Source organism: Artemia franciscana, unplaced genomic scaffold (assembly GCF_032884065.1).
Source record: "Artemia franciscana unplaced genomic scaffold, ASM3288406v1 Scaffold_2747, whole genome shotgun sequence".
NCBI classification, from domain to species: Eukaryota; Metazoa; Arthropoda; class Branchiopoda; order Anostraca; family Artemiidae; genus Artemia; species Artemia franciscana.
Window position 1 is genome coordinate 1,908 of NW_027063524.1, and position 26,767 is coordinate 28,674.

General features: G+C 36.1%; 1 non-coding gene across 1 annotated transcript; it reads left to right on the top strand.

The window, feature by feature from the left end:
* The first annotated feature begins 15,162 nt into the window (after positions 1–15,162).
* Positions 15,163–15,234, top strand: Trnam-cau (transfer RNA methionine (anticodon CAU)). Its single transcript has one exon. It is a non-coding gene; the product is annotated as a tRNA-Met (tRNA).
* The last annotated feature ends 11,533 nt before the right edge of the window (positions 15,235–26,767 follow it).

A 26,767-nucleotide genomic window follows, 5' to 3' on the forward strand; every position in this document is an offset into this window, starting at 1 on the left:
ACGTTCATGTATCGGAAATGAAAGAATTCGCCAAACAGCTTCATTACTGCTTATGTATCTTCCAGCCTGATATTGTACGATTTCGTCGAAATCTTTGATTTTGGGCTGCAAGCCAAAAACTGCCATGTCACTGCCTTTGTATTTGATTGCCTTTACGGAGTTACAGTATTCAACGTTTATGTGTGCATTAAATGTTTTTGATAATAATGGGGAATATGGAACAACCCACTGGTTATCTACTTCGATGGTGGTACCGTTGCCATTGTAGGTTCTTCAGTCATTTTACAATTAGAAATTTATCTTTCAACGGTCTTCTTACAATTAAAAATTTGTCTTTGAACGATATTCTTAAATACCTGTGTCCTGGTCTTCATTTATATTCCCTGTGTCCCGGTCGTCATTTGTGTCCCGGTATCCCAGTCTGTAATTTCTCTTTGAGTGTCCCGGTCGTTATTTATATTCCCTCTGTCCCCGGTCGTCATTTGTGTCCCGGTCTGTAATTTCTCTTTGAGTGTTTTTCTTTTTAGTATTTTTTAGTTTTTTACATTTTTTCTTTTTTCAGTTTTCTTTTTCTTCTTTATTTTTCAGCTTCACTATGAAATACATATCGCCGAACCTTTGTTTTTTTAACTAAAATCTGGTAGGCATTGATGACCCTATCCAAGTCAAAATCCCAAACCCAATCATCATCGCTATCATTTTCAGTTTTAATATGTTTTGACTCTCGCTGTCCAGGTGGATCTTCATCTAACTGCGCGGTTTTGCGTTCTTTAGCCTCAAGCCTGTTTCCTTGCTGTTCTTTTGATTCCTCGGCACGCTTTCTTTTCTGTCTATCAGCAGCAAGTTTTTTGGCATAGACTCTTTGAGCATCTTCATCGGCTTTTGCCATGGTAAGTTCATCAGTCATTGTAAACTTAAACATTAATAGATTTCTACGTGAACATATGTCTTAAATATCTTGAATGACGTCACCGTCAAATAAAAAATGACGACAACTAATTTCATGACGTCAGCCGACACAGAAACAGGACGTCACCTGATCCACAGATCCACAGACAGACAACTTATTTTTATATATATATAGATATATATATATATATATATATATATACTAGCTGTTGGGGTGGCGCTTCGCGCCACCCCAACACCTAGTTGGTGGGGCGCTTCGCGCCCCCCAAGCCCCCTCGCGCGCGTAAGTCGTTACGCGCCATATTAGTTACGCGCCATTGTAGTTGTGTCCCTGTGTCCCCACCTGTGAATATAGATAGATTTATATATGTGTTTCAAACTACGTAAAAATTGCGAATATACAACATTCTTGGCTTTCCCATTGTCTGTCCATATACAAAGCCGTATGTACTAATAATGACGTCATATGCAAACGCTCTTTTTACAAACAAACAAACATGCATACACACAACTCGTTTTTATATAGATAGATAGATAGATAGATACAATACAAATTAACTACGTAAAACTTGTGAATATACAACAGTCTTCGCTGTCCCATTGTCTGTGCGTATAAATAGATTGTCAGGTTTACCGACCCTCAAAGATGCAACATACAATTGTACATTGGTAAAGCAATCTGTATTAAGATCTATACCGCATTTTTCTAGTGATTGCCCTTGAGCTTTGTTGATGGTGGTTGCAAATGCTAATCGAATTGGGAATTGCAATCTTTTAAATTGAAAAAGCAGATCCGTTGGAATCATGGGAATGCGAGGAATAAGAACAGCCTCACCCTCATAAGGCCCTGTCAAGATTGTGGCCTCTATTAGGTTTTCCATTGTTTTTTTTACGGCAAGTCGAGTGCCATTGCAAAGCTTTGGTGGGTTGATATTTCTTAAAAGTATTATTGGTACGCCTATTTTTAGTTGTAGCACGTGTGGTGGAAACCCTGAAGGATCTATGGAATTTAAAAATTCAGATGGATAATTAACCGCTTCATTTGGTTCCAAAATACAAATTAACTGCGTAAAACTTGCGAATATACAACATTCTTCGCTGTCCAATTGTCGCTGCATATAAATAGATTGTCAGGTTTACCGACCCTCGAACATGCAACGTACAATTGTCCATGGGAAAAACAATCAGTATTAAGATCTATACCACATTTTTCTAATGATTGACCTTGAGCTTTGTTAATGGTGATTGCAAATGCTAATCGAATTGGGAATTGCAATCTTTTAAATTGAAAAGGCAGATCCGTTGGAATCATGGGAATGCGAGGAATAAGAACAGCCTCACCCTCAAAAGGCCCTGTCAAGATTGTGGCCTCTATTAGGTTTTCCATTGTTTTTTTTTACGGCAAGTCGAGTGCCATTGCAAAGCTTTGGTGGGTTTATATTTCTTAAAAGTATTATTGGTACGCCTATTTTTAGTTGTAGCACGTGTGGTGGAAACCCTGAAAGATCTATGGAATTTAAAAATTCAGATGGATAATTAACCGCTTCATTTGGTTCCAAAACTGTGTCGACTGACTTGTAAAGGACTGCCTGGTCTCGAATCTTGGTCAAAACAATATTGTTGATTTCGGGGACGTCTATATTTTTGGGTGCGAGAATCGCTCTTTCACTTAGCCATTTATTATTTTTATAATTTTTTGGAATATTCAGAAATACTTTTTCAATCAATTCATTTTTGGACGTCACTAAATTACAGAAATCAGCAGGTAGTTGTATACGTCCTGAAATTGAGTCTACTGGGAGCTTTCCGTTTCCCATTGCCAGCAATTGATCTGAAAATGTTTGACCAGAGTCATCGTTTTGCAATCGGACACGCATATTTGTAGTTAATTTTAATGTTTTTACGTGTGCCCATAAATTAGAATTTTTCAGGCAAGCATTCATTTCGTCTGCAGGAGTTGATCTAGGTATTATAGGTAATGTTTGCCTGAAATCTCCCGCAAGCAATATTAATGTGTTGCCAAAGAGTTTCGACTTCCCTCGCAAATCTTTCAAGCATTGATCCAGAGCCTCGAGCGATTTTTTGTGTGCCATTGTGCACTCATCCCAAATAATAAGTTTGCATTGCTGCAATACTTTACCCATCCCAGATGATTTGGAAATATTGCACGTGGGAGTTTCTGTAGAATGCAAGTTCAGAGGCAATTTCAAAGCGGAATGAGCAGTTCTTCCACCAGGCAGCAATGTTGTGGCTATTCCGGACGACGCAATTGCCAACGCTATATCATTTTTTGATCGAATTGATGCCAGAATCAGTTTTATCACAAACGTTTTACCAGTACCTCCTGGCGCATCCAAAAAGAAAATTTCTCCAACGTTGTTATCGACACAATGCATTAACGTATCATAAATGTCTTTTTGTTCCGACGTTAACTTGGAAATGTTATTTTGTATATACGACAATAGATCACTCGTACTGTAACTTTGTTCACGATCCAATTCTACACATGTCGAAACAGCAGCGATACGGTTAGGTGAAGGCATTCCCAAATCCTGAAGAGGTTTGTTTGCCATACGTACGCACAAATCTTCCATAACAACTAAAGTGTAGTTATAAATTTCTGATGTAAAATCAAAAGTCATATCTGACGTCTCTAACTGTTTTCGATGGAGTATATCTTCGGATATTTTTGACTTATATTTTTCCCATAACTCTGTAGGAGCTGATGGAGAGCAAGTTGTTAAAATGATGCCAAACAATGCACGAATTTGACTTGGGGTTGACGTTTCGCACGCGTCATTGATGCAGTTATCCCAGTGTTGGTCATTCTCCCATAAATTCAGAGCTTGGCATGTACTACGGTAAGTGTCATGTATAGTACCATTTACAGTCCTCAAATACTCAAAGGATGTCGGACCGGGTACATTCACCAAAAGCAGGCGTAGAAAGAAGCATTCATGTTGATTGGGGTGAACGGTGTAGAGTCTTCCTATCGTGGTATCTTTGAAGATGGTAGGTTGGCCGTCGACTGACTTACCCTGTTTTCGACGTTCAAATACTTTATTTTTAGTATTCCACGTGTAATACGAAGGCACTTCAGTATACAGCAGTTTTTTTGCAAAAGAATCATTTTTGCAAAGCGAAAAAAAAGCTGTTAATGTTGTATCCGGTGGATTCAGGACTCTTTGTTGCACGTTGGTTTCCGTGAAATAAACACGTTGACCATTCTGTAAATGTACCGCTAAGTGAACAACAGCTGGACTACGTTCATGTATCGGAAATGAAAGAATTCGCCAAACAGCTTCATTACTGCTTATGTATCTTCCAGCCTGATATTGTACGATTTCATCGAAATCTTTGATTTCGGGCTGCAAGCCAAAAACTGCCATGTCACTGCCTTTGTTGACGTATTTACATATGTATTTGATTGCCTTTACGGAGTTACAGTATTCAAAGTTTATGTGTGCATTAAATGTTTTTGATAATAATGGGGAATATGGAACAACCCACTGGTTATCTACTTTGATGGTGGTACCGTTACGCTTCTTTATTATTGCTGTTTTACCGCCATCTTCAGTAGATCTTCTTCTATATTGTGGGTAACCATCATTGCCAGTAATTGTGTATGATACTAAAAGTCGAGGATATTGCTTTGTGCACCTTCCTTTGGCCATGCATGGTGAATTTTTGTTCAGTGCACCGCAAGGTCCATGTATCATATTTTTTACAATAATATCATGTAACCCCTTATCGACATTTTTATCAGGTATTTCAGCGGAAATCACATCATCAATTTCGTTCGAAGTAATTTTTTTATGTAGCCAGATTAGTATATGTGCGTGTGGCAAACCTCGTTTTTGCCATTCCACTGAGTACATCCAGCATCGCACTGACCCAAACACTTCAAGTTTTACTATGAAGTTTATCAGTGATTTCAACTTTTGCCGGAAGACACGGGCCGTAATGTCATGCCTATGAACCGCCGATTGTCCTTGAAGTAAAAGCTGCAGTATCTCGTCCCAAGATTGATTACATGTAAATGTAATAAATAAATCTGGACGACCATAGAGACGAACATACGCAATAGCATCTTGAGCATATTCATGCATATGACGGGGACTGCCAGCATATGACGAAGGTAAAATTGTTAATCTTCCAACGTTTGTGGTATTACCGTCATTTATAACTGCATCTCGCAAATGAATGTATTGTTCAGAGCGGAGCTTGGTCTGATTCAGGTGGATGTATAGCAAACGTTCTGATTCAATTTTAGCATACATATCAACGACGAATTGGTGAAACAATTCACGGCATTTTAAAATATAATTTTCTTCATCCTGCCGAATCATTAGTCTATAGGAATAATAATGCATTGCACTGCATTTCTTATTCATTTCTTTGTTAGTGGCTGGATTCATCAATTTAATATTAAAGTGATAGCCGTCGGCTCCATCCCAAAAAATGATAGGATATTGTAGGGCATCGTAGCATCGAGTTTCAGCAATTCTTAACAACTGAGCGTTTCGCTTATGAAGAATAATATCTCGAGGTAAAGACTGATCACCGACCATAACGATTGCCACTTCGTCGATAGTTGGAGCATTGTATCTATGCACATGTTGGCCAGGAGGCGTTTTGTCAGCGGAAATAACAATTTTATGCGTATCAGTAGGCATCAAATCGATGGCTGTTTTGAACAGACGCACTAAATTATTATTTTCGTGGAAAAGATGTTGCAATTGGGAAACGATTGTCCTTTCAACGTTGGGAGAAATTTCGCAACGTGCATTCAATTCAGAATTTCTATCACTGATGAAGTACAATTGTAAAAATTTATGGTTCTCGCCTGAGAATGGTAGAAGGGACACTGCTCTATGATAAATTTGCCCTTTTACTTTGAAAGTAGACATAAATTGATCTGGATTTTCGATTTGGGCTCCAAACGACGTCATTTGGAAACATGAGTTGTATTTTCTGATTTTTGACAAAAAACACTTAGATTCTGACGTAGTTCCAGTAAGGAAAGTCTTCAATGGCTCTGGTGGTGCAGCCAATAGAGGAAGTTTAACTTTTCCTGAGGCGCAACACATTCCCATTGTTTCACCATTGAATTTCAAGGCCTTGCAATAGGGACAAATTTTAGACATTGTCCCGATTTGAACACATCTACTCAAGCTATAATCATCGACTGGGTTGTACCTGAATGCCAGGCGATAACTTTCAGGTTGCTCTGATTCCTTGGCACGCTTTTTTTTCTTACTTTCTCTGTCAGCAGCAAGCCTGATTTCTTGCTGTTCTTGTGATTCCTTGGCACGCTTTCTTTTCTTACTTTCTCTATCAGCAGCAAGCCTGATTTCTTGCTGTTCTTGTAATTCCTCGGCACGCCTTCTTTTTTCACTTTCTCTTTTAGCAGCAAGTCTGCTTCCGCGTTGCTCTGGTAGTTCCTCGGCACGCTTTCTGTTCTTTCTTTCTCTATCAGCCTCAAGCCTGCTTCCTTGCTGTTCTTTTGATTCCTCGGCACGCTTTCTGTTCTTTCTTTCTCTATCAGCCTCAAGCCTGTTTCCTTGCTGTTCTTTTGATTCCTCGGCACGCCTTCTTTTTTCACTTTCTCTTTTAGCAGCAAGTCTGCTTTCGCGTTGCTCTGGTAGTTCCTCGGCACGCTTTCTTTTCTGACTACTCTTTGAGCATCTTCATCGGCTTTTGCCATTGTAAGTTCATCAGTCATTGTAAACTTAAACATTAATAGATTTCTACGTGAACATATGTCTTAAATATCTTGAATGACGTCACCGTCAAAGCAAAAATGACGACAACTAATTTCATGACGTCAGTCAACACAGAAACATGACGTCACCTGATCCACAGACAGACACACAGACAGACAACTTATTTATATATTTATACTAGCTGTTGGGGTGGCGCTTCGCGCCACCCCAACACCTAGTTGGTGGGGGCGCTTCGCGCCCCCCCCCAAGCCCCCCCGCGCTCGTAAGTCGTTACGCGCCATTGTAGTTGTGTCCCTGTGTCCCACCTGTGAATATAGATAGATTTATATATGTGTTTCAAACTACGTAAAAATTGCGAATATACAACATTCTTGGCTTTCCCATTGTCTGTCCATATACAAAGCCGTATGTACTAATAATGACGTCATATGCAAACGCTCTTTTTACAAACAAACAAACATGCATACACACAACTCGTTTTTATATAGATAGATAGATAGATAGATAAAATACAAATTAACTACGTAAAACTTGTGAATATACAACAGTCTTCGCTGTCCCATTGTCTGTGCGTATAAATAGATTGTCAGGTTTACCGACCCTCAAAGATGCAACATACAATTGTACATTGGTAAAGCAATCTGTATTAAGATCTATACCGCATTTTTCTAGTGATTGCCCTTGAGCTTTGTTGATGGTGGTTGCAAATGCTAATCGAATTGGGAATTGCAATCTTTTAAATTGAAAAAGCAGATCCGTTGGAATCATGGGAATGCGAGGAATAAGAACAGCCTCACCCTCATAAGGCCCTGTCAAGATTGTGGCATCTATTAGGTTTTCCATTGTTTTTTTTTTACGGCAAGTCGCGTGCCATTGCAAAGCTTTGGTGGGTTGATATTTCTTAAAAGTATTATTGGTACGCCTATTTTTAGTTGTAGCAGGTGTGGTGGACACCCTGAAGGATCTATGGAATTTAAAAATTCAGATGGATAATTAACCGCTTCATTTGGTTCCGAAATACAAATTAACTGCGTAAAACTTGCGAATATACAACATTCTTCGCTGTCCAATTCTCGCTGCATATAAATAGATTGTCAGGTTTACCGACCCTCGAACATGCAACGTACAATTGTCCATGGGAAAAACAATCAGTATTAAGATCAATACCACATTTTTCTAATGATTGACCTTGAGCTTTGTTAATGGTGATTGCAAATGCTAATCGAATTGGGAATTGCAATCTTTTAAATTGAAAAGGCAGATCTGTTGGAATCATGGGAATGCGAGGAATAAGAACAGCCTCACCCTCAAAAGGCCCTGTCAGGATTGTGGCCTCTATTAGGTTTTCCATTGTTTTTTTTTACGGCAAGTCGAGTGCCATTGCAAAGCTTTGGTGGGTTTATGTTACGTAACAATATTATTGGTACGCCTATTTTTAGTTGTAGCACGTGTGGTGGAAACCCTGAAAGATCTATGGAATTTAAAAATTCAGATGGATAATTAACCGCTTCATTTGGTTCCAAAACTGTGTCGACTGACTTGTAAAGGACTGCCTGGTCTTGAATCTTGGTCAAAACAATATTGTTGATTTCGTGGACGTCTATATTTTTGGGTGCGAGAATCGCTCTTTCACTTAGCCATTTATTATTTTTATAATTTTTTAGAATATTCGGAAATACTTTTTCAATCAATTCATTTTTGGACGTCACTAAATTACAGAAATCAGCAGGTAGTTGTATACGTCCTGAAATTGAGTCTACTGGGAGCTTTCCGTTTCCCATTGCCAGCAATTGATCTGAAAATGTTTGACCAGAGTCATCGTTTTGCAATCGGACACGCATATTTGTAGTTAATTTTAATGTTTTTACGTGTGCCCATAAATTAGAATTTTTCAGGCAAGCATTCATTTCGTCTGCAGGAGTTGATCTAGGTATTATAGGTAATGTTTGCCTGAAATCTCCCGCAAGCAATATTAATGTGCTGCCAAAGAGTTTCGACTTCCCTCGCAAATCTTTCAAGCATTGATCCAGAGCCTCGAGCGATTTTTTGTGTGCCATTGTGCACTCATCCCAAATAATAAGTTTGCATTGCTGCAATACTTTACCCATCCCAGATGATTTGGAAATATTGCACGTGGGAGTTTCTGTAGAATGCAAGTTCAGAGGCAATTTCAAAGCGGAATGAGCAGTTCTTCCACCAGGCAGCAATGTTGCGGCTATTCCGGACGACGCAATTGCCAACGCTATATCATTTTTAGATCGAATTGATGCCAGAATCAGTTTTATCACAAACGTATTACCAGTACCTCCTGGCGCATCCAAAAAGAAAATTTCTCCAACGTTGTTATCGACACAATGCATTATCGTATCATAAATGTCTTTTTGTTCCGACGTTAACTTGGAAATGTTATTTTGTACATACGACAATAGATCACTCGTACTGTAACTTTGTTCACGATCCAATTCTACACATGTCGAAACAGCAGCGATACGGTTAGGTGAAGGCATTCCCAAACCCTGAAGAGGTTTGTTTGCCATACTTATGCAAAAATCTTCTATAACAACTAAAGTGTAGTTATAAATTTCTGGTGTAAAATCAAAAGTCATGTCTGACGTCTCTAACTGTTTTCGATGAAGTATATCTTCGGACATTTTTGACTTATATTTTTCCCATAAATCTGTAGGAGCTGATGGAGAGCAAGTTGTTAAAATGATGCCAAACAATGCACGAATTTGACTTGGGGTTGACGTTTCGCACGCGTCATTGATGCAGTTATCCCAGTGTTGGTCATTCTCCAATAAATTCAGAGCTTGGCATGCACTACGGTAAGTGTCATGTATAGTACCATTTACAGTCCTCAAATACTCAAAGGATGTCGGACCGGGTACATTCACCAAAAGCAGGCGTAGAAAGAAGCATTCATGTTGATTGGGGTGAACGGTGTAGAGTCTTCCTATCGTGGTATCTTTGAAGATGGTAGGTTGGCCGTCGACTGACTTACCCTGTTTTCGACGTTCAAATACTTTATTTTTAGTATTCCACGTGTAATACGAAGGCACTTCAGTATACAGCAGTTTTTTCGCAAAAGAATCATTTTTGCAAAGCGAAAAAAAAGCTGTTAATGTTGTATCCGGTGGATTCAGGACTCTTTGTTGCACGTTGGTTTCCGTGAAATAAACACGTTGACCATTCTGTAAATGTACCGCTAAGTGAACAACAGCTGGACTACGTTCATGTATCGGAAATGAAAGAATTCGCCAAACAGCTTCATTACTGCTTATGTATCTTCCAGCCTGATATTTTACGATTTCATCGAAATCTTTGATTTCGGACTGCAAGCCAAAAACTGCCATGTCACTGCCTTTGTTGACGTATTTACATATGTATTTGATTGCCTTTACGGAGTTACAGTATTCAACGTTTATGTGTGCATTAAATGTTTTTGATAATAAAGGGGAAGCAACTAATTTCATGACGTCAGCCGAAACATGACGTCACCTGATCCATCCACAGATCCACACACAGACAACTTATTTTTATATATATAGATATCTATATATATAAAAATAAGTTGTCTGTGGATCTGTGGGTCTGTGGATCTGTGGATCAGGTGACGTCATGTTTCGGCTGACGTCATGAAATTAGTTGCCGTCATTTTTGTTATGACGATGCTTAGTATATTGTAAAACACATTAATTTGGTTAATAATATACCATTTAAAACACCAAAATGAACATGCTGGAGTAGTCACTCGGTGAGAGAGGATGTCAGAACGGAGAATGAAGGTCCCAGGTTCAAATCCTGGTTAGGCTAAAAAAGGTAAAAAACTAAAAACTAAAAAAAAAACTGAAAAAACTAAAAAAAGGCAAAAACTACAAAAAAACTAAAAACTAATAAAAAAATAAAAAAGCCGAAAAACTAAAAAAACTAAAGAAACTAAAAAAAGGAAAAAACTTAAAAAACTAAAAACTAAAAAAAACTAAAAAAAAGGAAAAATGAAAAATAGAAGAGAAAAAGAATACTAATAAAATTAAAAAAAAATAAAAAAAAATAAAAAAGCTAAAAAAAGGTAAAAACCAATAAAAACTAAAAAGAAAAAAAGGTAAAAAACTAAAAAAAAAATTCATCTAAAAAACTAAAAAAAACTAAAAAACGTAAAAACTAAAAGAACTAAAAAAGTAAAAAAAAACTAAAAAAAGGAAAAAACTGAAAAATAAGCGGGATATAAAACAGGGGGATATAAATGACGACCGGGACACCGGGACATAAGGAATATAAATGAATCAGAAAATACAACTCATGTTTCCAAATGACGTCGTTTGGAGCCCAAATTGAAAATCCAGATCAATTTATGTCTACTTTCAAAGTAAAAGGGCAAATTTATCATAGAGCAGGGTCTCTTCTACCATTCTCAGGCGAGAATCATAAATTTTTACAATTGTACTTCATCAGTGATAGAAATTATGAATTGAATGCACGTTGCGAAATTTCTCCCAACATTGAAAGGACAATCGTTTCCCAATTGCAACATCTTTTCCACGAAAATAATAATTTAGTGCGTCTGTTCAAAACAGCCATCGATTTGATGCCTACTTATACGCATAAAATTGTTATTTCCGCTGACAAAACGCCTCCTGGCCAACATGTGCGTAGATACAATGCTCCAACTATCGACGAAGTGGCCATCGTTATGGTCGGTGATCAGTTTTTACCTCGAGATATTATTCTCAGGGTTTCCACCACACGTGCTACAACTAAAAATAGGCCTACCAATAATACTTTTAAGAAATATAAACCCACCAAAGCTTTGCTATGGCACTCGACCTGCCGTAAAAAAAACAATGGAAAACCTAATAGAGGCCACAATCTTGACAGGGCCTTTTAAGGGTGAGGCTGTTCTTATTCCTCGCATTCCCAAGATTCCAACGGATCTGCCTTTTCAATTTAAAAGATTGCAATTCCCAATTCGATTAGCATTTGCAATCACCATTAACAAAGCTCAAGGTCAATCATTAGAAAAATGTGGTATAGATCTTAATACTATTGTTTTTCCCATTGACAATTGTACGTTGCATGTTCGAGGGTCGGTAAACCTGACAATCTATTTATATGCAGCGACAATTGGACAGCGAAGAATGTTGTATATTCGCAAGTTTTACGCAGTTAATTTGTATTTTATCTATCTATCTGTCTATCTATCTATATAAAAACGAGTTGTATGTATGCATGTTTGTTTGTTTGTAAAAAGAGCGTTTGCATATGATGTCATTATTAGTACATACGGCTTTGTATATGCAGAGACAATGGGAAAGCCAAGAATGTTGTATATTCGCAATTTTTACGTAGTTTAACTCCTGCAGACGAAATGAATGCTTGCCTAAAAAATTCTAATTTATAGGTACACGTAAAAATATTAAAATTAACTACAAATATGCGTGTCCGATTGCAAAACGATGACTCTGGTCAAACAGTAGACTCAATTTCAGGACGTATACAACTACCTGCTGATTTCTGTAATTTAGTGACGTCCAAAAATGAATTGATTGAAAAAGTATTTCCGAATATTCTAAAAAATTATAAAAATAATAAATGGCTAAGTGAAAGAGCGATTCTCGCACCCAAAAATATAGACGTCCACGAAATCAACAATATTGTTTTGAACAAGATTCGAGACCAGGCAGTCCTTTACAAGTCAGTCGACACAGTTTTGGAACCAAATGAAGCGGTTAATTATCCATCTGAATTTTTAAATTCCATAGATCCTTCAGGGTTTCCACCACACGTGCTACAACTAAAAATAGGCGTACCAATAATACTTTTAAGAAATATCAACCCACCAAAGCTTTGCAATGGCACGCGACTTGCTGTAAAAAAAAACAATGGAAAACCTAATAGAGGCCACAATCTTGACAGGGCCTTATGAGGGTGAGGCTGTTCTTATTCCTCGCATTCCCATGATTCCAACGGATCTGCTTTTTAAATTTAAAAGATTGCAATTCCCAATTCGATTAGTATTTGCAATCACCATTAACAAAGCTCAAGGTCAATCATTAGAAAAATGTGGTATAGATCTTAATCCTGATTGTTTTTCCAATGGACAATTGTACGTTGCATGTGCGAGGGTCGGTAAACCTGACAATGTATTTATATGCAGCGACAATTGGACAGCGAAGAATGTTGTTTATTCGCAAGTTTTACGCAGTTAATTTGTATTGTATCTATCTATATAAAAACGAGTTATGTGGATGCATGTGTGTTTGTTTGTAAAAAGAGCGTTTGTATATGACGTCATTATTAGTACATACGGCTTTGCATATGCACAGACAATGGGAAAGCCAAGAATGTTGTTTATTCGCAATTTTTGCGTAGTTTGAAACACATATATAAATCTATCTATATTCACAGGTGGGACACAGGGACACAACTACAATGGCGCATAACTAATATGGCGCGTAACGACTTACGCGCGCGGGGGGGCTTGGGGGGGCGCGAAGCGCCCCACCAACTAGGTGTTAGGGTGGCGCGAAGCGCCACCCCAACAGCTAGTATATATATATATATATATATATATATATATATATATATATATATATATATATATATATATATATATATATATATATATATATATATATATATCTATATATATAAAAATAAGTTGTCTGTGGATCTGTGGATCGTGGATCAGGTGACGTCATGTTTCGGCTGACGTCATGAAATTAGTTGCCATCATTTTTGTTATGACGATGCTTAGTATATTGTAAAACACATTAATTTGGTTAATAATATACCATTTAAAACACCAAAATGAACATGCTGGAGTAGTCACTCGGTGAGAGAGGGTGTCAGAACGGAGAATGAAGGTCTCAAGTTCAAATCCTGGTTAGGCTAAAAAAGGTAAAAACTAAAAACTAAAAAAAAAACTGAAAAAACTAAAAAAAGGCAAAAACTACAAAAAAAACTAAAAAAACTAAAAAAACTAAAAAACTAAAAACAAAAAAAAACTTAAAAAAAAGGAAAAAACTGAAAAATAGAAGAGAAAAAGAAAACTAATAAAATTAAGAATAAAAATAAAAAAAAATAAAAAAGATAAAAACTAAAAAAAAAGTAAAAAGAAAAAACGAAAAAAAACTAAAAAAGCTAAAAAAAAAGGTAAAAACCAATAAAAAACTAAAAAGAAAAAAAGGAAAAAAACTAAAAAAAAATTTCATATGAAAAACTAAAAAAAAACTAAAAAAGGTAAAAAGTAAAAGAACTAAAAAAGAAAAAAAAACTAAAAAAAGGAAAAAAACTGAAAAATAAAGGAGAAAAAGAAAACTAAAAAAATATAAATAAAAATAAAAAACTAAAAAGATAAAAACTTCAAAAAAAACTAAAAAGAAAAAAGAAAAAAACTAAAAAACCTAAAATGTTTTTACGAAAACTGCATTTTATATGAATGTATCATAATCATGGGTTGTAACCATATATGACGTATGACGTATGCACGTTTATATATCGACAAGATAATTTTATTTTATTTTAGTTCTCAGTTCAGGATCGCTGAAGTTATTATGTAAATTACAAAAACTATTTATGGCGTCTAAGCAATAATTTAGTTTTTTAATTGAAACTAGAAAAATACCGGAAAAGTTTAAAATTAGTTTTATTTATTGTTAGGTTATAACTACCCGACGTGTGGTTTAAAGTTATAATAAAGAACGAAATATTGCCTATACTATCATGTATAGGCAACTTAGCCATGCTTAACAATTAAGAATAAATTCTAGTTAACTGCAAAATAAATCATCATTTGCTTTATTTTAGGCTCGAAATCATGACGCCAAAATTACAAAACAAGCTCAACCGACTGAGCCATTGAGGCTTCGAAAGATTATTCATTTTGAGACAATATTAAAAAAGAGCACGCTTGCGTGGGTGAAGTCCCATAACATTTTCACAATAAATTATAAAATAACAGGAGGGGGTGTTAGAATACATAGCTTAGTCAGCAGAGTTTTAAGAAAAAATATGATTGGTGATATGAAACAGGAGTAAATCGTATAAATTTTAAATAAAAAATTTCATATTTAATTAGCATTAACCAAACTTCACTTTTCGAGTACTTATTACATAACCGATAAGTACCTTGGTAGTAGTAGTAGTAGTCAGTGTTGATTCAATTTACGAGTCCACGGGTTGAAACAAATGTGATACATGGCGAAATGGATGGGAAATATGTAACTTGACTATACATTTGCACATTGGGAGGTGAGAGGAAATTACAATGGAAGTACAGTCAAAATGTGATAACTACAATTATTCTGCATATTCTAAGGTAATAATAGTTTTATTAACACATTTCCCCGATTATAGGCTTATCCTTTTTCATTCACTTAACACAACTACTTCCAAAATAGCAAGAAGCCCCGAAGATAGATATTTACCCCTAAAGTCAGATTCTTAATCCCAAAATCTAGGGCCTAGTGTATTTGGTAAAATTTTCTCTTGTAATAACATCACTTGTTTGAGAACTTATTAGAGTAGTAGCAGCTTGGCGCAGCGGAAGCGCGCTGGGCCCATAACCCAGAGGTCGGTGGATCGAAACCACTAGCTGCTAACTTTTTAAAATTTGTAAAATAGGTAATTTTGTCAGTTTGAATTTATTGATACAAAAAGGGAGAAAATAAACATGGAAATATGTGATCAAAATTGCATACTAGAATGTTCACAAGAATTTATACTGAAGCGGGGGTAAGGCTTGATGGAAGCAATTTAAAAGAACCATTTAAATTGATTTCCTAATTGAAGCCTTTGGTGAAATTTTCTATAGTAATAACTTGTTTGATAACACGCATAACAGCAGCTTGGTGCAGCGGAAGCGCGCTGGGCCCATAGCCCGGTGGCGGGTGGGTCAAAACCACTAGCTGCTAAATTTTTAATTAAGCTGCTAATTTTTAAAATTAGTAAAATTAGATAATTTTGTCAGTTTGAATTTATTGATACAGAAAGTGAGAAAATAAACATTGAAAAATTTGTTTGATGACATGGTAACTTAGCAGCAGCTTGGAGCAGCGGAAGGGCGCTGGTTCCATAAACCAAGAGGTCGGTGGATCGAAACCTGCTAAATATTTAAATTAAGCTTCTAAATTTCTAAAATTAGCAAAGTTAGATAATCTCGTCAGTTTAAATTTATTGACACAGTAAATGGAGAAAATAAGCATGGAAAATTATACCTGCTCAATATAATACAGTGCTCAGAATTGCATACTGGAATGTACACAAGAATTTTTATTGAAGCAGGGGTAAGGCTTGAAGGAACCAGTTTAATTGAACAAATTAAACTGGAAATTGAAGTCTTTGGTAAAATTTTCTCTTGTAATAACATCACTTGTTTGATAACATGTTAACGTAACAGCAGCTTGGCGCAGCGTAAGCGTGTTGGGCCCATAGCTTGGAGGTCGGTGGATCGAAACCACTAGGTGCTATATTTTTAATTTAGCTGCTAAACTTTTAAAATTAGCAAAATTAGATAATTTTGTCAGTTTCAATTTATTGAACCTGCTCAATATAATACAGTGCTCAGAATTGCATACTGGAATGTACACAATAATTTATATTGAAGTGGAGGTAAGGCTTGAAGGAACCAAAAATCACGTGTGAAAAACACTGAGAATTATAGGCACGTATGAAAAAATTGCGGTATTCCACGGGAAATAAGATAATATTTATTTTCAAAAGAGTATCACAAGCTCTAATAGAGCCGAATTTGGCTCTATTAGATAAATCAGATACAATCAGATAAATCTCCATTTTAAGTCAGTTTTAACTTCATAGCTCCATTGCATGAATTTATAGTATACACTCTATAAACCTCGGTCCGTATTTTGGGAATCCCGGAACGTTAAAAAATTAGTGAATCGCTTTCAGAGCAGTAAATTTATAAAGTAGACGCACGCAATCAGTATTCTAAGCGGATGAACTTGGATCTGCCGGGCCATTCTCCTACCCCCTCCTTTCTTCACCACCATAGAAATTATAAAATGTTTTGGATACAATTTTACACTATACAACAAATAATTAGAAGACAATTCTCATTAAAGAAGGGTAGCTTTTTAATGTTTTACACGAAACATTTGTTATGTTAAATTATACAAATTATGTAACCGGTGACAATTGTACAGAGAAGGGGAAATCGGAATTAATATGGGTTGTGTCGCTGAAACGAAATACCGAAATCAGAATTGCTATACATCACCTCCTATACTTTCTGAGATACAATGTAGTACCTACAGGGGTAGTAAAAGATTTTGACGGTTTTCCTCAGCCAAAAAATAGTACGGACATATTAGACTTACAAAACATTGTATATGCTTCCAGCCAAGAAATTAGTTGCCATCATTTTTGCTTTGAAGGTGACGTCATTCAAGTTATATAAGACATATGTTCGCGTAGAATTCTATTAATGTTTAAGTTTACAATGACTGATGAAGATGCTCAAAGAGTCTATGCCAAAAAACTTGCTGCTGATAGAGAAAGTCAGAAAAGAAAGCGTGCCGAGGAATCAAAAGAACAGCAAGGAAACAGGCTTGAGGCTAAAGAACGCAAAACCGCGCAGTTAGATGAAGATCCACCTGGACAGCGAGAGTCAAAACATATTAAAACTGAAAATGATAGCGATGATGATTGGGTTTGGGATTTTGACTTGGATAAGGTCATCAATGACTACCAGATTTTAGTTAAAAAAACAAAGGTTCGGCGATATGTATTTCATAGTGAAGCTGAAAAATAAAGAAGAAAAAGAAAACTGAAAAAAGAAAAAAGAGAAATTACAGACTGGGATACCGGGACACAAATGACGACCGGGACACAGGGAATATAAATGACGACCAGGACACAGGTATTTAAGAATATCGTTCAAAGACAAATTTTTAATTGTAAGAAGACCGTTGAAAGAGAAATTTCTAATTGTAAAATGACTGAAAAACCTACAATGGCAACGGTACCACCATCGAAGTAGATAACCAGTGGGTTTACGGCCAACCTACCATCTTCAAAGATACCACGATAGGAAGACTCTACACCGTTCACCCCAATCAACATGAATGCTTCTTTCTACGCCTGCTTTTGGTGAATGTACCCGGTCCGACATCCTTTGAGTATTTGAGAACTGTAAACGGTACTATACATGACACTTACCGTAGTGCATGCCAAGCTCTGAATTTATTGGAGAATGACCAACACTGGGATAACTGCATCAATGACGCGTGCGAAACGTCAACCCCAAGTCAAATTCGTACACTTGCTCTCCATCAGCTCCTACAGAGTTATGGGAAAAATATAAGTCAAAAATGTCCGAAGATATACTCCATCGAAAACAGTTAGAGACGTCAGAAATGACTTTTGATTTTACATCAGAAATTTATAACGACACTTTAGTTATTATAGAAGATATGTATTTCATAGTGAAGCTGAAAAATAAAGAAGAAAAAGAAAACTGAAAAAAGAAAAAAGAGAAATTACAGACTGGGATACCGGGACACAAATGACGACCGGGACACAGGGAATATAAATGACGACCAGGACACAGGTATTTAAGAATATCGTTCAAAGACAAATTTTTAATTGTAAGAAGACCGTTGAAAGAGAAATTTCTAATTGTAAAATGACTGAAAAACCTACAATGGCAACGGTACCACCATCGAAGTAGATAACCAGTGGGTTTACGGCCAACCTACCATCTTCAAAGATACCACGATAGGAAGACTACACCGTTCACCCCAATCAACATGAATGCTTCTTTCTACGCCTGCTTTTGGTGAATGTACCCGGTCCGACATCCTTTGAGTATTTGAGAACTGTAAACGGTACTATACATGACACTTACCGTAGTGCATGCCAAGCTCTGAATTTATTGGACAATGACCAACACTGGGATAACTGCATCAATGACGCGTGCGAAACGTCAACCCCAAGTCAAATTCGTACACTTGCTCTCCATCAGCTCCTACACAGTTATGGGAAAAATATATGTCAAAAATGTCCGAAGATATACTCCATCGAAAACAGTTAGAGACGTCAGAAATGACTTTTGATTTTACATCAGAAATTTATAACGACACTTTAGTTATTATAGAAGATTTGTGCGTACGTATGGCAAACAAACCTCTTCAGGATTTGGGAATGCCTTCACCTAACCGTATCGCTGCTGTTTCGACATGTGTAGAATTGGATCGTGAACAAAGTTACAATACGAGTGATCTATTGTCGTATGTACAAAATAACATTTACAAGTTAACGTCGGAACAAAAAGGCATTTATGATACGATAGACTCAATTTCAGGACGTATACAACTACCTGCTGATTTCTGTAGTTTAGTGACGTCCAAAAATGAATTGATTGAAAAAGTATTTCCGAATATTCTAAAAAATTATAAAAATAATAAATGGCTTTTAGTTATTATAGAAGATTTGTGCGTACGTATGGCAAACAAACCTCTTCAGGATTTGGGAATGCCTTCACCTAACCGTATCGCTGCTGTTTCGACATGTGTAGAATTGGATCGTGAACAAAGTTACAGTACGAGTGATCTATTGTCGTATGTACAAAATAACATTTACAAGTTAACGTCGGAACAAAAAGACATTTATGATACGATAGACTCAATTTCAGGACGTATACAACTACCTGCTGATTTCTGTAGTTTAGTGACGTCCAAAAATGAATTGATTGAAAAAGTGTTTCCGAATATTCTAAAAAATTATAAAAATAATAAATGGCTAAGCGTTTGCATATGACGTCATTATTAGTGCATACGGCTTTGTATATGCACAGACAATGGGAAAGCCAAGAATGTTGTATATTCGCAATTTTTACGTAGTTTAACTCCTGCAGACGAAATGAATGCTTGCCTGAAAAATTCTAATTTATGGGCACACGTAAAAATATTAAAATTAACTACAAATATGCGTGTCCGATTGCAAAACGATGATTCTGGTCAAACATTTTCAGATCAATTGCTGGCAATTGGAAACGGAAAGCTTCCAGTAGTGGGAAAGCCAAAAATGTTGTATATTCGCAATTTTTACGTAGTTTGAAACACATATATAAATCTATCTATATTCACAGGTGGGACACAGGGACACAACTACAATGGCGCGTAACTAATATGGCGCGTAACGACTTACGCGCGCGGGGGGGCTTGGGGGGGCGCGAAGTGCCCCACCAACTAGGTGTTGGGGTGGCGCGAAGCGCCACCCCAACAGCTAGTATATGTATAAAAATAAGTTGTATGTATTTTTGTGTTGAGGGTTTGCATATGACGTCTGAAAAATAAAGAAGAAAAAGAAAACTGAAAAAAGAAAAAAACTAAAAAATTTAAAAATGCTAAAAAACAAAAAAAATAAAAAAAATAAAAAAAGAAAAACTAAAAAAAGAAAACCTAAAAAGAGAAAAACTAAAAAAAAAGAAAAAAGTTAAAAAAGGTAAAAAACTAAAAAGAATAAAAATCTAAAAAAAACTAAAAAACTTACAAAACTAAAAAAAAGAAAAAACTAAAAAAGAAAAAAAATTATAACATGTTTGTTTTTTTGTATATTTGAGGGTTTGCATATGACGTCTGAAAAATAAAGAAGAAAAAAAAAGAAAAACTAAAAATGAAAAAACTAAAAAAATAAAAAAGGTAAAAACTAAAAAGAAAAAAAGCTAAAAAAGCTACAAAAAAAGAAAAACCAAAAAAAAAATAAAAATAAAAAAGCTAAAAAACTAAATAAAAAGAAAAAACAAAAAAAATTAAAAAAAGAAAAAAGAAAGAACTAAAAAAAGAAAAGCCTACAAAGAAAAAAAACTAAAAAAATAAAAAAAAAAATAAAAAAGGTAAAAAACTAAAAAGAAAAAAAAGCTTAAAAAAACTAAAAAAGCTGCAAAACTACAAAAAGAAAAAACTAAAAAAAAATTAGAGCATGTTTGTTTTTTTGTATGTTTGAGGGTTTGCATATGACGTCTGAAAAATAAAGAAGAAAATGGAAGAAAAAACTAAAAATGAAAAAAAAAAACTAAAAAAAAGAAAAACTATAAAAAAAATTAAAAATAAAAAACAAAAAAAAAACAAAAAAGAAAAAACTAAAAAGAGAAAAACTAAAACAAAGAAAAAAACCTAAAAAGAAAAACAAAAAAAAACTAAAAAAAAATAAAAAAGGTAAAAAAACAAAAAGAAAAAAGCTAAAAAAAAACTAAAAAGCTACAAAACTAAAAAAAGAAAAACTAAAAAAGAAAAAAAAATTAAAAAAAAAGAAAAAACTAAAAAACAAAAAAAAAACTAAAAAAAAGAAAAGCTAAAAAAAAGAAAAAAACTAAAAAAAACTAAAAAAGAAACTATATCTGAATATATAAAAATAAGTTGTATGTATGCATGTTTGTTTGTTTGTGGGTTTGCACATGACGTCATTATAAGTAAATAAGGCTTTGTGTATGACGTCATTATAAGATGAAACTACAGACCAGGACATCGAGACACAAATGACGACCGGGACACAGGGAATATAAATGACGACCGGGACATTCAAAGAGAAATTACAGACCGGTACATTAATGACGACAGGGACACCGGGACACAAGGAATATAAATGACGAGCGGGACACTCAAAGAGAAATTATAAACTGGGACACTGGGACACAAATGACGACCGGAACACAGGGAATATAAATGACGACTGGGACACAGGGACAACTACAACGGGGACGCCAGGGGCACAAGGGGGATATATAAATGACGACGGGGACACAGGGAATGTTCGATTAGCAGTCACCATCAACAAAGCTCAAGGGCAATCATTAGAAAAATGTGGTATAGATCTGAATACGGATTTTTTTCCCATGGACAATAATATGTTGCATGTTCAAGAGTCGGTAAATCTGACAATCTATTTATATGCACAGTCAATGGGACAGCGAAGAATGTTGTATATTCGCAAGTTTTACGTAGTTAAAAACATATATATATATATATATATATATATATATATATATATATATATATATATATATATATATATATATATATATATATATATATATATATATATATAAATAAGGTGTCTGTCTGTGTGTCTGTCTGTGGATCAGGTGACGTCATGTTTCTGTGTTGACTGACGTCATGAAATTAGTTGTCGTCATTTTTGCTTTGACGGTGACGTCATTCAAGATATTTAAGACATATGTTCACGTAGAAATCTATTAATGTTTAAGTTTACAATGACGTTAATGGTGATTGCAAATACTAATCGAATTGGGAATTGCAATCTTTTAAATTGAAAAAGCAGATCCGTTGGAATCATGGGAATGCGAGGAATAAGAACAGCCTCACCCTCATAAGGCCCTGTCAAGATTTTGGCCTCTATTAGGTTTTCCATTGTTTTTTTTACGGCAAGTCGCGTGCCATTGCAAAGCTTTGGTGGGTTGATATTTCTTAAAAGTATTATTGGTACGCCTATTTTTAGTTGTAGCACGTGTGGTGGAAACCCTGAAGGATCTATGGAATTTAAAAATTCAGATGGATAATTAACCGCTTCATTTGGTTCCAAAACTGTGTCGACTGACTTGTAAAGGACTGCCTGGTCTCGAATCTTGGTCAAAAAATATTGTTGATTTCGTGGACGTCTATATTTTTGGGTGCGAGAATCGCTCTTTCACTTAGCCATTTATTATTTTTATAATTTTTTAGAATATTCGGAAATACTTTTTCAATCAATTCATTTTTGGACGTCACTAAATTACAGAAATCAGCAGGTAGTTGTATACGTCCTGAAATTGAGTCTACTGTTTGACCAGAGTCATCGTTTTGCAATCGGACACGCATATTTGTAGTTAATTTTAATATTTTTACCTGTGCCCATAAATTAGAATTTTTTAGGCAAGCATTCATTTCGTCTGCAGGAGTTAAACTACGTAAAAATTGTCACGTCAACCTAAAAGATTGCAATTCCCAATTTGATTAGCATATTTAGTTTTCAGTCCAGAACCACTAAATCTATTATGTAAATATCAAAAATATTTATGTTGTCTGAGCAATAATTTTTAGTTTTTATTTCAAAATAGAAAATTACCTGACAATTTTAGAATTATATCTATCTATATATATAAAAATAAGTTGTCTGTCTGTGGATCAGGTGACGTCATGTTTCTGTGTCGACTGGCGTCATGAAGTTAGTTGTCGTCATTTTTGCTATGACGGTGACGTCATTAAAGATATTTAAGACATATATGTTCACGTAGAAATCTATTAATGTTTAAGTTTAAAATGACTGATGAACTTACAATGGCAAAAGCCGATGAAGATGCTCAAAGAGTCTATGCCAAAAAACTTGCTGCTGATAGAGAAAGTCAGAAAAGAAAGCGTGCCGAGGAATCAAAATAACAGCAAGGAAACAGGCTTGAGGCTAAAGAACGCAAAACCGCGCAGTTACTCAAAGAGAAATCACAGACTGGGACACCGGGACACAAATGACGACCAGGACACAGGGAATATAAATGACGACCGAGACACAGGGACAAAACTACAAAAGGGACGCCGGGGGGCAAAGGGGGATATATAAATGACGATAGCAACACAGGGAATGGTCGATTAGCAATCACCATCAACAAAGCTCAAGGGCAATCATTAGAATCATGAGGTATAGATTTGAATACGGATTGTTTTCCCATGGACCATTATATCTTGCATGTTCAAGAGTCGGTAAACCTGACAATCTATTTATATGCACAGACAATGGGACAGCAAAGAATGTTGCATATTCGCAAGTTTTACGTAGTTAAAAATATATATATATATATATATATATATATATATATATATATATATATATATATATATCTATATATATAAAAATAAGTTGTCTGTGTGTGGATCTGTGGATGGATCAGGTGACGTCATGTTTCGGATGACGTCATGAAATTAGTTGCCATCATTTTTGCTTTGAAGGTGACGTCATTCAAGTTATATAAGACATATGTTCGCCGTCATGTTTCGGCTGACGTCATGAAATTAGTTGCCATCATTTTTGCTTTGAAGGCGTGACGTCATTCAAGTTATATTAGACGTATGTTCGCGTAGAATTCTATTAATGCTTAAGTTTATAATGACTGATGAAGATGCTCAAAGAGTCTATGCCAAAAAACTTGCTGCTGATAGAGAAAGTCAGAAAAGAAAGCGTGCCGAGGAACTACCAGAGCAACGCGAAAGCAGACTTGCTGCTAAAAGAGAAAGTGAAAAAAGAAGGCGTGCCGAGGAACTACTAGAGCAACGCAGAAGCAGACTTGCTGCTAAAAGAGAAAGTGAAAAAAGAAGGCGTGCCGAGGAATCAAAAGACCAGCAGGGAAACAGGCTTGAGGCTGATAGAGAAAGAAAGAACAGAAAGCATGCCGAGGAACTACCAGAGCAACGCAGAAGCAGACTTGCTGCTAAAAGAGAAAGGGAAAAAAGAAGGCGTGCCGAGGAACTACTAGAGCAACGCAGAAGCAGACTTGCTGCTAAAAGAGAAAGTGAAAAAAGAAGGCGTGCCGAGGAATCAAAAGACCAGCAGGGAAACAGGCTTGCTGCTGATAGAGAAAGTAAGAAAAGAAAGCGTGCCGAGGAATCAGAGCAATCTGAAAGTTATCGCCTGGCATTCAGGTACAACCCAGTCGATGATTATAGCTTGAGTAGATGTGTTCAAATCGGGACAATGTCTAAAATTTGTCCCTATTGCAAGGCCTTGAAATTCAATGGTGAAACAATGGGAATGTGTTGCGCCTCAGGAAAAGTTAAACTTCCTCTATTGGCTGCACCACCAGAGCCATTGAAGACTTTCCTTACTGGAACTACGTCAGAATCTAAGCGTTTTTTGTCAAAAATCAGACAATACAACTCATGTTTCCAAATGACGTCGTTTGGAGCCCAAGTCGAAAATCCAGATCAATTTATGTCTACTTTCAAAGTAAAAGGGCAAATTTATCATAAAGCAGGGTCCCTTCTACCATTCTCAGGCGAGAATCATAAATTTTTACAATTGTACTTCATCAGTGATAGAAATTCTGAATTGAATGCACGTTGCGAAATTTCTCCCAACGTTGAAAGGACAATCGTTTCCCAATTGCAACATCTTTTCCACGAAAATAATAAGTTAGTGCGTCTGTTCAAAACAGCCATCGATTTGATGCCTACTGATACTCATAAAATTGTTATTTCCGCTGACAAAACGCCTCCTGGCCAACATGTGCGTAGATACAATGCTCCGACTATCGACGAAGTGGCAATCGTTATGGTCGGTGATCAGTTTTTACCTCGAGATATTATTCTACATAAGCGAAACGCTCAGTTGTTAAGAATTGCTGAAACTCATCGATGCTACGATGCCCTACAATATCCTATCATTTTTTGGGATGGAGCCGACGGCTATCACTTTAATATTAAATTGATGAATCCAGCCACTAACAAAGAAATGAATAAGAAATGCAGTGCAATGCATTATTATTCCTATAGACTAATGATTCGGCAGGATGAAGAAAATTATATTTTAAAATGCCGTGAATTGTTTCACCAATTTATGGTTGATATGTATGCTAAAATTGATTCAGAACGTTTGCTATATATCCGCCTGAATCAGACCAAGCTCCGCTCTGAACAATACATTCATTTGCGAGATGCAGTTATAAATGACGGTAATACCACAAACGTTGGAAGATTAACAATTTTACCTTCGTCATATGTTGGCAGTCCCCGTCATATGCATGAATATGCTCAAGATGCTATTGCGTATGTTCGTCTCTATGGTCGTCCAGATTTATTTATTACATTTACATGTAATCAATCTTGGGACGAGATACTGCAGCTTTTACTTCAAGGACAATCGGCGGTTCATAGGCATGACATTACGGCACGTGTCTTCCGGCAAAAGTTGAAATCACTGATAAACTACCTTGTAAAACATGAAGTGTTTGGGTCAGTGCGATGCTGGATGTACTCAGTGGAATGGCAAAAACGAGGTTTGCCACACGCACATATACTAATCTGGCTACATAAAAAAATTACTTCAAACGAAATTGATGATGTGATTTCCGCTGAAATACCTGATAAAAATGTCGATAAGGGGTTACATGATATTATTGTAAAAAATATGATACATGGACCTTGCGGTGCACTGAACGAAAATTCACCATGCATGGCCAAAGGAAGGTGCACAAAGCAATATCCTCGACTTTTAGTACCCAAAACAATTACTGGCAATGATGGTTACCCACAATATAGAAGAAGATCTACTGAAGATGGCGGTAAAACAGCAATAATAAAGAAGCGTAACGGTACCACCATCGAAGTAGATAACCAGTGGGTTGTTCCATATTCCCCTTTATTATCAAAAACATTTAATGCACACATAAACGTTGAATACTGTAACTCCGTAAAGGCAATCAAATACATATGTAAATACGTCAACAAAGGCAGTGACATGGCAGTTTTTGGCTTGCAGTCCGAAATCAAAGATTTCGATGAAATCGTAGAATATCAGGCTGGAAGATACATAAGCAGTAATGAAGCTGTTTGGCGAATTCTTTCATTTCCGATACATGAACGTAGTCCAGCTGTTGTTCACTTAGCGGTACATTTACAGAATGGTCAACGTGTTTATTTCACGGAAACCAACGTGCAACAAAGAGTCCTGAATCCACCGGATACAACATTAACAGCTTTTTTTTTCGCTTTGCAAAAATAATTCTTTTGCGAAAAAACTGCTGTATACTGGAGTGCCTTCGTATTACACGTGGAATACTAAAAATAAAGTATTTGAACGTCGAAAACAGGGTAAGTCAGTCGACGGCCAACCTACCATCTTCAAAGATACCACGATAGGAAGACTCTACACCGTTCACCCCAATCAACATGAATGCTTCTTTCTACGCCTGCTTTTGGTGAATTTACCCGGTCCGACATCCTTTGAGTATTTGAGGACTGTAAATGGTACTATACATGACACTTACCGTAGTGCATGCCAAGCTCTGAATTTATTGGAGAATGACCAACACTGGGATAACTGCATCAATGACGCGTGCGAAACGTCAACCCCAAGTCAAATTCGTGCATTGTTTGGCATCATTTTAACAACTTGCTCTCCATCAGCTC